The 12,765-nt window shown below is 45.6% G+C and overlaps 2 long non-coding RNA genes across 2 annotated transcripts in view; one reads left to right on the top strand and one right to left on the bottom strand.

Moving 5' to 3' along the window:
* The window catches only part of LOC148639760 (uncharacterized), a 55,039-nt gene that overhangs the window by 24,001 nt on the left and 18,273 nt on the right, over positions 1-12,765 (bottom strand). The gene's annotated exons all lie outside the window — the stretch shown is intronic.
* LOC148639763 (uncharacterized) lies at positions 7,124-9,484 on the top strand. Its single transcript, XR_015930563.1, has 2 exons — positions 7,124-7,199; positions 8,838-9,484. It is a non-coding gene; the product is annotated as an uncharacterized LOC148639763 (long non-coding RNA).

Consider the following 12,765-nt stretch of genomic DNA (forward strand, 5'->3'; position numbering starts at 1 on the left):
CAGGCAGTCACTTTCAAGATTCAAGATGTTTTATTGGCCATATACAACAAGTGTGTTGGAATGCCTACTCGTTCAGCTGTACCCAGTAACAGTGGAGGAAAAAGAAATAACAAACAGACATGGGCAATACATTTAGACAATAGACATTATAACACACCCAAGACAGGACATAGTGCAAACAGTGCAGTACCTTAAAGTGCAGGTGCTAATTTGAGCTGTTTATGATGCGGAAAGACCCTGGGGAAGAAATTGTTTTTGAATGTATTGGTCAGTGTTCTGACACTGTGATACCTCCTACCAGAACCCAGGGGTGAAACCAGATTGTGGCCAGTTTAGGTCCCAGTTTCTGTGAGACACCCCCAGACTGTCCTGATTTGAGTCTCCTGTGGGACAGGTGGTGACTCGAGTTTGGCAGCAGAGCAGCTGTGTGCTGGGCTGATTCCTTACCTTGGCCTCGGTCTGGCTCAAAGCCCTCAAGCCCAGAACAGACACACTGACGGTCACACGCAGCTGGAGAACCGCAAACACTATCAGACCGATATCCAGTCCCTGCAAAAGCATCTGGAGACAAAGCGAAGGAGACCGTGAGTGAAGCTGAGGCCAGCCTCACACTGTGAGCTGCAGGTGAGGCTCTCCAGGCCTGCTTCTGGTGAGCCCTGCTGTAGCTCAGCCCCAGTCCTGCTCCTGGATACCCAGGGCGTCGGTGAGGTTTCCAGGGGTCTTCGAAGCAGCAGCTCCTGAAGAGCTGGAAGAAGCTGTAAAACTGGTCCAATTAAGCCAATAATGAGCTAATTGAGGTCACTGAAAGTCCAGCTGGACTGAAATCCTGCAGACACACAGGAGTGGGGACCCTGGTCACAGGTTTTCATTCCTGCTGAGCTCTTAGTGTATCGATGGAGCCGTTTGCTGAGCTGATCAGCTGAGACTCCAAGTTAGCTCTTCGATCGAACATCTACAGCCCTTTAAGCACCTGAAAAGGGGAGTAAAACACCAAACGGAAGAACAAAGACAGACAGAGAGACGCAGCGAAAGGGAGGTGGATTTTGTCCTGATCAGTTTTGGGGACCAGATTCTGGCTGAGAAACTTGATCGTTTGTTATATCAATGTTGTAAGAGAGCTTGCAGTTCCGTTATTTTAGGAAACTCTGATTATGGAAACATCTGTCCATTTTCACTTCATCCAAATTAGGGTCACAGGGAGCTTGAACCTGTCCCAGCAAGCAAGACGCTTGTCAGGATACACCCTGGACAGGACACTAGTCCACTGCAGGGCAGACTCACACAAACACAAACACAGACACGCACACTGGTGGTAGATTTCAGGAGGAACAAGGTCAAACCTACTCCTGTCTACATCCATGGGAGTGGCGTGGAGATGGTGGACTCGTACAAGTACCTGGGACGATAGACTGGAATGGTCTAAAAACATCCAGGCCCTCTATAAGAAGGGCCAGAGCCGACTTTACTTCTTGAGGAGGCTCAGGTCCTTCAATGTACCGTTTTTTGTGCAATATATGCCAGGTACCCGTGCAATACATTTATATTAATATCTATATTTACATCTATAATTATATTCATATATGTGTTCATATATGTTTTATATGATTTGTCTGGGTCCTGTTCTGTTCTAGTTTGTTCTTTGTGTGTCCGCACTGTGAGTAACTCTTTTAGTGCCCCTTCACTGTACTGATTGTATTGTACGTATTGTATTATTATTATTGTATCATTCGTTACAACTGTGGCTGTGTAAAGCTGCTGTTGCACTGCAATTTCCCTCATGGGATCAATAAAGTATCTATCAATCACACGCTCAAACACACTCACAGACACACACACAAACACACTCACAGACACACACAAACACAGACACGGACACACACACACTCAAACACACACTCACAGACACGCACACGCTCAAACACACAATCACAGACACACACACTCTCACACACACACTCACAGACACACAGAGACACGCACACACTCAAACATGTCACAGAGAATATTCCCAGAAGCCAGTTACCCTACCTGTACATTTTAGGACTGTGGGGGGGTGGGGGGTGGGAATGGAGCACCTTGAGGAAACCCACACAAACACCGGGAGAACATGCAAACTCCACACAGAACCCAGGGCCCCAGCACTGTGAGGCAACAAAGCTGTATTTAATTTAAAATCATTTCAGCATTTTGAACAGTAAAGGTGAATATACATCCACACCCACGCACACAGTACTCACTTGTATCTGTATCCAGGGAGCTGTGCTGCAGACAGTATTTACAGTCTTTCCTCACAGCTAACGAGACATGAGACACATTAATGTTTAGTGCACATGCAAGAAACAGATTCATGTCAATGATGGGCTCTTGAAACATCAATCTGAGCTATCTGGGATCAGATTTAGTGACAATCCAATGTGTTTTATACAACCAAACTGACCTAATCATTGAATTAACAGCTCAAATTCCAGGGCTGTTTGACAGGGGTCCGAGAGAGGAAACACTCTGGTGGAGAAGCTGTCCTCACCTCCAGATATAATGAACATCCTCAGCTGAGACATCAAGCTGAGACACTGGCTGTGTGGGTGTGGAAACTCTCACTGGCACTGATCGCAAGGGTGGGCGCGTTCCCCTTGGTGCCCCTGTTTGGCTGCTGTGTGTCTCTCAGGCTGGTCTCCAGTCCCTGGTGGCAGCACTGGGCCCCACCCTTCCTGTGAAGCGCTTGCTGAAAATGTGAGGCAGCTGAAAAGAGCTCTTCCCATTCACACGATTCTTATCATTTGTGCACCAATAACACACAGAGGGACAGGAGCTGTGCTGCACCAGATTCTTCCAGGAGGAAAACACTCAGCCAAGGTATTGTACCGGTCAGAGGGACTGAACTGCTCGCCCTGCTAGTTCCGTCATTCTCACCAGGATCTACTCCTGGGGACTGCTCACCCACACGCTGCCTGACACTGTTCCACTGGGGCTGGGGGTCCTAACAATGTCAATGTAGTTTACAGGCATGTTCTTGCAGGTGAGAACCCCTCCATCACCTCATGCATCAGGTCCATCTTAAGCAAGACATCCCAGTGATTCTCTCAACGTTAGCGTGCCAGTCCAGATTTAAGAGACGAGTGTGTGAGGTTCAATCTGGAGCTCATACAGGACTGTGCCAGGATTTACTGATCTGAGTAGATCTCACAGATGTCGATTTACTTATCTGGCCTCACTTGTGAGTTTCGTCTCAGTGCTGTAGGGGTTCAGGCAAAGACCTTCAAGCTTGTGGAGGTGGAACGTCTGTTCCAGTGTGGGCTGACCATGAAAGACCTGCTTTGATATGACTGGAGACATAAGACTTCAAATCAGCTTTCTAGATGAAGTGAAAAACAACTGAGCCGCCCTGCAGTGAATGGAACCTTTCTGAGCTGCTGTACATATCAGAAAGCACTCTGGATCCTTCTGGATTCTCTCAGAGGTTGACAGCTCAGGGGCTTCATTTTGTGTTGAATGCTGTTGAAGAAAAGTTTAGAAATTGTAGAAGAAATGTCTTCACACAGGTTAGGTGTGGTCAAGCAGAGTCCTTTATTCATGTGCATGGGGAGAATATAACCATGCAGATCTGAGAGCAGCCTCTCACACAGATCTGTGAGTAACCTCTCCACCGAGATGATAAATGCTATGAGTTTTATTCAGCAGATTCACACAGGAAAGCGCATTCTAAGTTTCCATATTAGGAGTTGTTTTATCTCTTCAAACACTCACATTCTTCTTAAGCAGCAATTTTACCTTGTATACAGACAAAAGGAAGTATATAAATAAAAGGTGTAAATGATCTAGACATTCTGCTATTGTAGCATTAATATCAAAAAGTCAAATAATATGCTTGCAATTGTTCTTTCATACTGTTGCTGGGTAAAAGGCATTTTTCAAAGCCAGCTAGTCACTATCTTTTAAACTTTAAAAAAGGTAAATGCTAAAATTCTTCCTCAATGCAGAGTTAGTCTTCTCCACAGCCTTCTCATAATGACCTGATTCTATACCTGTCACTGCGGAGAAGAATCGCTGTTTGCTCATTCTGCTGTGGACCTGATTGCCTTCCCTGTGTGTCTGCAGCTGCTCTCCAACACACTGAGCGCAGTGGCGGATGAGGTGTGGGCCTGTAGGCTCACTCAGGACAAAGTCAGAGTGCTCTACCCTCTCAGCTCCACCTCTGAGGAGAAGGTGAGTCTCACAGAAGGCTGAGCTACATGAGAAGCTGGGACTTTTACTCACTAAAAGTCTTATTCCTCACCTAGTGTTGTGACGTAGTGACATAGCAGGTGTGTCTGTAATGTGCTGTGTATTAGATGTTGTAAGGTGTGTGTCTGTTCAGGCTAGGTTCATACGTGTGTGCTGTTGTGTTGATGTGAGCTGTGAGCAGTGTTTGATTGTGCAGTAGAGGGGAGAGCCCCTTCAGGGTTCTGCGCTCTGTGCTCTGCTTCAGTGTGTCGTCTCCACAGCTAGGGATGCTCCCATCAGGCTGTTGAGGGCTGATTCCCTGTCATTAGAATCGGACGCTTTTTTCTGTTAAAATCATTACAATAAGCCCTGTACACGCCTCATGTCCCATGGCTAAGTGTTACCCTGGTTATTTTTTCCAATTAAAATAAACTAGACCACCGGTATAATTTGTTTATTTTTATTAACACAGTGATATGTAGTGGGCTTATTGTTAAATAAAATAAAACTCCTGACTAAAAGAAATAAAATAATCACTTAAAATAAAATAAAAACTTTTTACTCATCAAACATGCACACAAAACCTTTAAAAATATTACATATACATTTGGCACATATATAGCAAAAGAAACAGCTAAAATAAAATTAAAGGCTTGTCTTAATCACAACCCACAATAATAAAATAAAATAAATAAAATGTTCAATAGGATGTTTAACAAGCCGACTATGACCAAAAGAAAACAAGTCAGAATAATTTGTCTCTTTAGCTACTGAGCCTCTTGTTTACTAATCATCGAGGGCAGATTCTTGTTTATGAATAGGAGCAGCTGTGCGTGTGTTGAAGACAATATGTTCCTCTTCTCATGCAAAATGTGAGCTGCTGTACTGAATAGACGGTCGCTGTCCACACTCGTACAAGGAGCGCCAAGGCAGACCTGAGCTGCTTCTGCCAAGGCAGGGAAACGGCTTGGATTGCTCTTCCAGAAAGCCATTGGCTCTGCGCTTCTTGGGATGAGTTGCTGACTGAGGTCGAGATTAATCTCTGATGCTGTTGAGTCATTCCTGTCCCGACCATCACTTCTATCTTCATTCAGAATCTCCTCATGCGTCGCCTGCAGAGATCCTGCCCGTAGTTCTTTCGGCTGTCTTGCTATGCCTACTGTAAGGCTCCAGTGTGTTAAGTGTTGCCGTTATTGATGGCTGAGCGAGAGTCGGTTTGCGAGTCGCTGCAGCTCTTGCACTTGCTAATTGTTCACACTCTGCGGATTCTTTTTGGTGTTGAGTTCTCAAATCTCTGATGAGGTTCATGGTGTTGAACGTTTTAGCTGGTGATCCCCCACGAGTGACTTCTTTTGCACATGTATTGCAAACTGCAAATTTTTCATCTTTTGTAGAAGTGTGGAAAAACTGCCAGACCAGGGAGGACATGTTGCTACTGTATGTTCAGGTAATGTCGGAAATGTAGTCATTGCAAAATTGGTTTTTGAGATTGGTCAGTTTAGATACCACTGATCGAGTTATTTTGTGTGAAAATTGGCTGATATCGATCGGCGGCCGATCGATCGGAGCATCCCTATCCACAGCTAACATGTCCTCTCAGTGCAGCTGTACAGAGCAGCCTCCTGAGCTCAGTGCTCACTGTCCTCTTCTCCGGTGTCACAGGCCTCCCTGTACCAGTGTGTCGGTGCGGCTGCCCAGCACCTCTCAGCAGGAGACTGTGAAACAAGCGCTTCAGGACAGTGTGAAAGAAGCAGGGTTTGAGAATCCTGTGGAGAGAGAGGTGAGGTGACCTGTTCCCACTCCTCACACAGACTCAGGGCTTCTACTGCTGTTGACGACAGCCATGAAAACAGTAATCTCAGTGATTCCTTTCTACATGACTGATGGACAGACGGGGAGCATCTACAAGTATGAGGACAGATGGGGAGATTTTCAAAGCACTTTTCCCTAGAGAAGCATTTTCCACCTTCTTCAGAAAGTCACTGACTGTAGAGATATGTCATCCTAGAAACGGACAACATATGAATGGAAAGTAAACATTAAACCAGTGTTCTAACTGCTTTATCCAGTGCAGGTCGTGTACTGCCTGAGCCTATCCCAGCAAGCAACAGCACAAGGCGGGGTACACCCCGGGCGGGACGCTAGTCCTTCACAGGGCACACAGACACTCACACCAGGCTAATGTTACCACAGGCCAGTTAACCTACCAGTATGTCGCTGGACTGTGGGAGTAAACTGGAGCACCTGGAGGAAACCCAGGGAGAACACGCAAACTCCACACAGCAATCAACCCAGGACTTGAGCTAAAACTAGTTTTACTGGTCATTTGACCACCAGAGAGGAAGGAAATTTAAAGATCACAGTTAATTTTTTTATGTTTCAATTTGTTATTAAGAACAGAAGATCTCATAGTGTGAACCTCACAACTGCTTTCTGCAGACTTGACTAACCTGCTGGTACATTCTGTAAGGTGTGAGCAGCCAGGATTTATTCCAGTGAGTTTTTCACTCCTTGCAGGGCCTGCCTGGGCTGTCAGTGAGTGAGCTGCTGTGTGTCCCCCTGCAGGAGCCCAGTGTCAGACTGAGCCTGTGCCGCAGTGTGGGCATGATGGCACAGGCAGTGCGCAGCGCCAGTCCCTCCAGAGCTCCCAGCTTCCCTGCCAAGGCCGAGCTCCTGGCGACAATGATGGTCAGTGTGTCTGACGCAGCCGCCTGTCTGCTGTTTTCCCACACGGATGCTCTGACAGTCCTTACTGTCAGTAGAAATCAGAGGGGAGAGAGGTGCCCTCGCTCTCTTCCTCGCTGCAGCTGCACACAGTCTCTGGACTCTCAGCTGTGCCTCTAGATGAGCACAGGCCCTGTCCTGGTGTCTTTTGATGGAGGGAAGTGGGGCTTATATTTCTCTCCCATCTCTTCACAGGCGTTTGTTTAAAAGCAGCCCAGTGATGCCCTGAGCCGAGCTGTCTGTCTGCAGGCCCTGCACGCCTGTTCCACACTGAGGTACTGTTTCCTGATGAAACTGCCTTCACTGCTCCCATTTCTTCACAATTACATTTTTAAGTGTGTTTGAGGCAGATGGGTGTTATGTTTGATGCAATAAGATAGATAGATTAGACTTTATTGATCCTGAATGGAAATTGATGTGTTAAAGCAGACCAAGAGAAGCAAAAAAAAAACAGACATTAGGATGGAATAAAAATTAGAACACGTACAATAATACAAAATAAATATAAAGTAAATAAATAAAAATAAATTCATAGTTGTGTGCAAAATATGATCATAGTCACTGTAGAAACAATAAAATATGTTCAAAATGTGCATAGGTATATACAGATTGAGTGTCCAAAAAGTACAATGGAGCAACATGCTGTCCATAGACGAGCAAATGAAGGGCTAACAGTCCCAGCCTAGGGCAGCGTTATACACCCTGACAGCCGCCGAGAGGAAAGACCTGCGGAAACGTTCCCTTGAACACCGTAGCTGGAGCAGTCTGTTGCTAAAAGTGCTCTGCTGCCCAGTAACAGTCCCATGAAGCGGATGAGAGCGTTGTTCATGATGGCTGTGAGCTTGGTCAGCATTCTCCTCTCAGCCACCAGCTCCAGGGGGTCAAGGCTCAGCCCCAACACAGAGCCCCAACAGCCTTCTTGATGAGTTTATTGAGCCTATTTGCATCTCTTGTCACGATGCTGCTGCCCCAGCACACAACAGCGTAGAAGATGACCGCTGCCACCACTGATTCATAAAAAATGTGTAGCAGTTTTCCACACACACCAAAGGACCTGAGAGTCGGCTCTGGCCTTTCTTGTACAGGGCGTCAGTGTTACCAGACCACTCCAGCTTATTATCCAGGTGTACCCCTAAGTACTTGTAGGGCTGCACCCCCTCTATGTCCTCACCCTGGATGGAAACAGGGTTCAGCAGAGACTTATTCCTTCGAAAGTCCAGGACCATTTCTTTGGTCTTGCTGGTGTTTAGCTGGAGATGGTTAAAATGACACCACTCCACAACGTTGGTAATCAAGCTCCTATATTCCTCCTCCCTACCCTCTCTAATACACCCCACAATTGCAGGGTCATCTGAAAACGTCTACAGATGACATGCCTCAGAGTTGTACCTGAAGTCAGAGGTGTAAAAGGTGAACAGGAATGGAGCTAGGACAGTCCCTTGTGGAGCCCCAGTACTGCTAACAATCTGTTCGGACACACAGCTCTGTAGCCGTACATACTGTGGCCTGTAGGTCAGATAGTCTATAATCCAGGACACCAGGGGAGTGTCCACCTGCGCCGCCCTTAGCTTATCTCTCAGTAAAGGTGGATGGATGGTGTTAAAGGCACTGGAGAAGTCAAAGAACATAACTCTCACAAAGCTCCCCGTCTTCTCCACTTCAATAAGTGCCATTTCCTAACATCAATATGTGGTGCATCAACTGCAGTACTCTTAAGTCTAAAACAATACATTCAAAATATATGATCTGATGTATTTTCAGACCTTGATAATGGCTTCTATAGGACTGACCTGTGGTCATGCTTTTTCTAAAAGAGCTATAGTGACAGGTTGTATAGTTCCATCTGTCTACATCATGATGAGTCTTGAGGAAGAGCTGCTAACAGTGTCCTGTTGTTCCTTGTCCCACTGTAGCTGCAGCCCAGAGCTCCCTGCAGTGCAGAGCACCTGACTCGTGTGCTTGTGGAGGATGTGCTGCCACTGCCTCTGCAGGATCCCAGAGGCCCTGAGCTCCAGGTAGGACTGCTAGACTCAGCCGCTGGTGTTGGGTACAGGCGGCAGACGGTGTCTTAAGAATAGCTGCTCTTGCATTGTGGAACCTGTGAAAATTCACAATGGCTGTACATCCTTTGGCAGAGCACAATCCCTGACACATGTGCTGTATCCTTTTCTTAAAAATTACTGATTTCCAAGGTTTGGAAAAGGAGACATTAATTTGGAAAACATATGGAAATCTTAGTATCAGAATAATACTGACCCAGTGAAGTTCACTGCACACAAATGTATTGGTGTTAAACAAAAATACACTGGAGCTGATCTCCTCCGTGTTTCTGAAATCATCCTCCCGAAAAACGCCAGGCTGTTACTCATGTTGGTCTGAGACAGCAGTTTGCTGGGTGTCAGAAAGTGGCTCAGCCAGTCAAGCTGAAATCTACCTGTGTCAAGATAACAGAAGGAGGCAGAGTTCATTTCCAATTTGTGATTTCAGTTACATTGCGGTTCATATGTATGTAATATTTAAATGATTGATTAAAGATTTGCCATTTGTGCCTGATCACACACACGTGAACACAGTCGACTGGTCCCTGCAGCTCACCTTCACCAACAGAGTGTGATGAGACTGTCAGCAGCGGAGAGCTCTCATGATGGTGTAATATTTCCATCCAGTCCTCAGTGTTGTCTGTTGGGTTGAGCTAATATGGACGTGATTTGGACTCATGAACAATAAGTCTTCACAACAGTCTTGTCTTTTAAATTCGACAGTTCATTGCAGAACATCAATGTCGATAAGCAGGTGAGGATAAAAACAGAATTACAGAACCTCTTCAGAACCGAACTAAGCTTGACAGTGACACATTGATGACACAAAGGGTGCAAACGATATTTATAGTTACAGTCAAACCTCAATCCTGCTGGGCAAGCTGATCAGAATTCGCCAGATAAGGTTTATAAAAATGTTGGAAAAAATAATACTACATAACAGAAAAATGTCATAATTAACCAGATATTTTTTTTTGCTTGAAATAATTGGAGTAATCTAGTTTTAGGGAAAAAAAATCATCCACAGCTAAAAATATGAGTAAATTAGAAAAATGTAAACAATGTAAAATACATACTAGCTATTGCTGTATTCTAGCTTTAGTCATCAGTTCAATACATCTGAGGAACAAAAGCAGCACAAACACTACTTTCTGTGGCACAAATCACATTGTTAATACAGCTCATCATACTGGAACTCAGCGTTAAAAGAAACTCACACTCTGTTCACAGGTAGGGCTGTGATTCCTTGTGACTGGAGCAGTTTTTTACTGTGTAGGCTACTCGGAGTGCTTGCAATAAGGAAAGTGGTGTCTGAAGTGTGTGAATCGTTACTTTCAGTAACTGGCACCTCCTCAAACAGAAATGACTTAGACAAAAGCTGTCCTATATTCAATTTCAATTCAATTTAATTTATTTTTATATAGCGCCTTTCACAACAAGGTTGCCCCAAGGCACTAAACAAAGCTGTGTGACAACACATGCCGTTACAGCAGGGTGCGAATGATATCTTGGCATCAGGGGGAGCTCACCCCTGGTTTGGGGGGGGACACATCATGTGTGAAAGGCCAGTCAGCTAGCGCATACAAAGTGAGCACTGGATTATATAGTTATAGTTTAACAGGAGTTACTCTTACCTTACAATAGAAGTGTCCACAGAGGTCTGGACTCAGCTGTCTGTGGTGTCCGTCCTGTTGCCCATGAGGTGGAGGAGCGGTGGCCTGCTTTACTCCAAGATGATACAAGAGGCAGGGATCGAATCTCTCCAAAGGAGGTCCATTCAGATCAACAAAAAGAAGTGAGGAGAGGCTTCGTTTTCTCTTAGTGTCACTCAGGGCAGAGAACCCCCGCTCGCAGTCGGCTGAGGTGGTGAGGCACGTCCGGCCTGCTGTGGAGTTTTCCCAGCGTCTGTCCTGATGCTTTAACTTGTAATTTCCAGTCGCGGAATTCCTCCACTGCCTCTCGGACGGGTTCGCCCAGTGCTTTAGCAAGCGCACCAACTTCACCGTAAAGAATTAAGACATCACGATCCTGTGGCCAGAAGCCCTTATCCAGGGGTTTAGCATCTGGACTAATTCAGAATCAGAGTCGCTTTGTAAGGCTACTGATCACAGACTGATAGAACTGGAGCCGGTTTATCTTTCCTGTACCCTCTGAGATGTCAACATCTTTAAACACGCCCAGTGACGAGCCCTGTTTGGCCTTCACTGCAGATTGACCGCCGGTGTCTTTTTTGGCTGTCAAGATATCGAAGGTCTGCTGAATGTGGCAACTGGAGTCCACCAGAGATGTGTCTGTGTTTTGGAGTTTCAGGGAGAGGCCCTGCAGCTCACGGAGAGCGTCTTTCATAGATGCCAAATCAGCAACAGATGAGGAGTTAGAGAGGTGTTTGTGTAGTCCCTTGTGTTTCTGTCTCTCAGTGGTGTGCTAATGCAGGGAAATATTTCCATACTGCTTTTACAGTATTAAAACTGCTTGCCACCCATCTAATATTCAAAAACTGGCCAATTTTCATAATCTGCACATTTAGATCTGCGGCTGCTTTCTCGAGTATCCGAGCGTTCTTAGTCGATTGGTGATAAAGTGAATATAGTTTTGCAATAAGGAATTCAAAATGGTTACACCCAGCCACTTATTTGAGAGCGTCTTGGACTGCCAGTTCATGGCGATGTGCCAGAAAGTGTATGGACTGCACTTTAGGAAAGTCACGCTTTAGTCTAGCAGTCAGTCCAGAGGATTTGCCAGTGAGCACTGCAGCCCCGTCAGTGGCTATGCTGATGAGATATTTCTTCAAGAACTCATCATCCAAACCCACGTTACTAAGGCTCCCTCTCAGGCAAATGTAGATTGATTCCGTGTCTCTGCCATCCGTCAGCTCTGTGATGTCCAAAAATACATTGTCCATGTCCCCAGCCGCTAGCAGCAACAGTCAGATCGCGCAGTTTAGGTTGTTTTGTGAACCCAAAATTAGCGAGTAAAGTTCCCTGTCTTCTCTTGGGCATTATCGCCGCTTTTCAGAAATATATATAGAAAACTGAATTTTTTATATATGTATTAAAAACTGAACGTCATTGGAAAGTTTCTCTGCCTTTTTGTTTTGAGAAGACATAACCAAGAGTGACTTGTTAGCTTGTCTGTTTGTCACTTGAAAAGGAACGTTGCCTACTTTTGTAACAGCACCACCATGCCTTGATCGGTAATAGCATTCAATTGCTTAGGTATTTCTTTGGTAGCAACACAATCAAAACAGAAACTCAAATGTAGTCTATACTGGAAAAATTGACCCATACTGTATAAATAGGATTTTTTTTTAATTGACAGTTTCCATATTTTAGTGACCCCCCAAAATTTCGCAAATGATCTCTTCAGGGAAGCTTGTGTCTTATTCAGGGGAGCTAAGCTCCCCCTAGCTCCCCCGTAATTCGCACTACGTGTTACAGTACAGAAAGAGAAGAGGCCAAAACACAACAGAGGAGAGGAACCCAAAACTCCTCAGTAAGGAGAAGAAAAACCTCTGGGGGTCCAAGTGTGTAGTATTAAACCTTCCATCATGTCCCTCTGTGTGACAGTACTCCATGCAGATCCCTGTAGACCAGCAAATCCTCCCTAAACGATAGCTATACTCGTGATGTCCCCCTTAGATCCATGGCAGTGATGCAGCATCCGACTCAGATGGTCCCCAGCCTGGGCGCCGTCCGGACATGTGGGGAGGAGAATAGGATAGTCTGGTCAGAACAGATGTATCTACCTGGTGGGCCAACACAGAGACACACAATGGCATGTACAGCAGCACCAGCAGCCATAG

The sequence above is a fragment of the Lepisosteus platostomus genome, chromosome 26 (genome assembly GCF_059453375.1).
Source record: "Lepisosteus platostomus isolate fLepPlt1 chromosome 26, fLepPlt1.hap1, whole genome shotgun sequence".
NCBI classification, from domain to species: domain Eukaryota; kingdom Metazoa; phylum Chordata; class Actinopteri; order Semionotiformes; family Lepisosteidae; genus Lepisosteus; species Lepisosteus platostomus.